Source organism: Zingiber officinale, chromosome 8B (assembly GCF_018446385.1).
Source record: "Zingiber officinale cultivar Zhangliang chromosome 8B, Zo_v1.1, whole genome shotgun sequence".
In the NCBI taxonomy this organism is placed as follows: domain Eukaryota; kingdom Viridiplantae; phylum Streptophyta; class Magnoliopsida; order Zingiberales; family Zingiberaceae; genus Zingiber; species Zingiber officinale.
In genome coordinates this window covers 56542735-56545050 of record NC_056001.1, presented here as the reverse complement: position 1 = coordinate 56545050, position 2316 = coordinate 56542735, and the positions used below count along the sequence as shown (strand labels likewise).

Genomic DNA, 2316 nt, shown 5'->3' with positions numbered 1-2316 from the left:
TTCCGCACGGCGGCATGCTCGGCGGTCCTATCACGTCCGATGGACTAAGGTATCGTCCGTTCGGGTATTTCGGTCATGTGCTCGGGTATTCGCGGTGTTGATACTTTATTCCTTGGTAGGCGGGCCATCCGCTCGGCACTACTATCATGAGCGTCGGAACCCCGACTTCCCGCCGGGGTGTATTGCTTCCGCTCGGAAGCTTCAGCCGGTCGTCACCATCATTATCCGCTCGGCCAAGCTTCTGGTTGGCCTTTTACCTTTCGACCTCCACGTGGCGTTGACTCTGCTAAATGGGGACTCCCATTCTTACTGCCGGATCAACCTGACTTAGAACCAGAAACTTACTATCAAGATGGTTTTAAGCCCTCCTTCTTAAATACACTACTTAGTAAGAAAGATTCTTTAGATGCTTTCATTTCTAGATTAGAAAAACTAGAAATTCTTGGTGAAAATCCCCTTAAATATTGGGAAAAAGACAAAGTCTACTGCAAACTCAATATTATCAATCCTGACTTAATAATTCAAGCACAAGACTTAAAATACTCCAATTGGGATAGAGAGGAATGGAAGATGCATATTACTCAACTCTTGTCATTAAAAGCTATACAAAGATCTAATTCTAGACACAGAAGTCCTTCCTTTATAGTTAACAAAGGAGCTGAACAGAAAAGAGGACAGTCTAGGATGATTTTCAACTATAAAAGACTTAATGACAACTGTCATGAAGATGGTTATAAAATACCAGATAAAGATCAGTTACTTAATAAAATTCAAAAATCAAATGGTTTTGTCCCCAGAGCGTAGGGCAAATGATGGGCATATGATATCTTTAGCGTAATGATCAGTAGTAGATTCTTAGAATCTAACGACCCGATATTTACCTCACCATGTGCTAACACCTGTATATCTATATTTACCTCCCTTCATATCTTTGAGGCCTACACTAGGGGTGTTAAGGTAACATATTTACCTTTTTTATTTTTTATTTTTAGCAACTCGACTTATTGGATAACAACTATATACACACTTAATTTTTTTTTATCTATTTAATCCCATGATAACAAAATAAATTATTTATTTATTATAAAAATTAAGATGAAAATTTAATTTTTTTCAGGTAGTTAATCATTTTAATTTTGCCTAATCATTTTTATAATATATATTCTTACTTAATTAAAATAGTCTAATATTCCAAGAACTTTTAAAACTAAATAAACAAAATTATATATACACTTAATCTAGATGGTGTAGTTTTAGGTTATAATTACTCATATCGTTAAAATAACAAGAAGTAAAATGTGAAAGATGTAATTAAAGCATGTGGACATGAACCTTTACTCCATATTTACCTGGACGAGGTTTATGGGCGATCAAGAAGGCCTATGACCTATGTCAATGACCTTCATATGGCACTTTGGATGGGTGTTGGCCTACGGTCTACCATCTCCCAAAGTTGGGAGAGTGGACGCCATAGTTTAGGGTAGTGGGGGTACGTGTTCATGCGGTCCCTGCCTAATTCTTAAAATAAATTGTTTTATTTATTTTAATCCTAATCCTAATTTTAATAATAATAATAATTGTTATTATTTTTATATATTACTTGATTGGTTTTATTTATTCATTTTATATACATTCTTATTTTTTTAAAAAAATAATACAATCTAAGAGAACCAAATAAATGAAGCTATATTTATTCAGTCTCGAAGTCAGATCAGGTCATTTGATTCACTATCCTTTTTGCCTTGACCCGCTCCCACCACATTCTTGCATCTCCAGTGAGGCAAAAGGAGGCACACTTTATCTTTTCTACCTCCGTCCAGTCCAGTAGCTCCGTTATGCTTTCCAGGGTTTTGAACCATGCCTGGGCATCCCATGGTTCATTGGTACCAGAGAAATTATCTAGTTTCAGTTTCTGGCACTGGATGAGGTACGCTGCTTGCCTCACTATATTTGCTAGTTCAACAAGTGTAACTGATGAAACTTCGACTGTAGTAGGTGTCACCATAGTGGCTTCCGGTGGGACTACAGGAGGAGCTTGCTGATTAGCAGTTAGGGTGGCAATAACCTGCTGTTGCTCCGTCAATTGTCTCTGCAGTTGAGCTACTACTTCTAAAAGGTTGCGCTGGGGTGCAGACTCATTTTCCACTGGTTGAGGTTCATTAACTCTCGGTTGTCTCGCCGGTCGTCCTCTAGCCATTCTACATATCGTAAGCCAAACCAGTGAGACATATGTCAGCCCATTCTCATTCCTACTTGCTACCATCACTACTTTCATATATAAACATGCTAAATCTTAACAAGCATTCTTAATAATCA

General features: G+C 37.6%; 1 pseudogene; it reads left to right on the top strand.

Moving 5' to 3' along the window:
- Positions 1–1341: 1341 nt before the first annotated feature.
- On the top strand, positions 1342–1512 carry LOC122018132 (annotated as a pseudogene).
- The last annotated feature ends 804 nt before the right edge of the window (positions 1513–2316 follow it).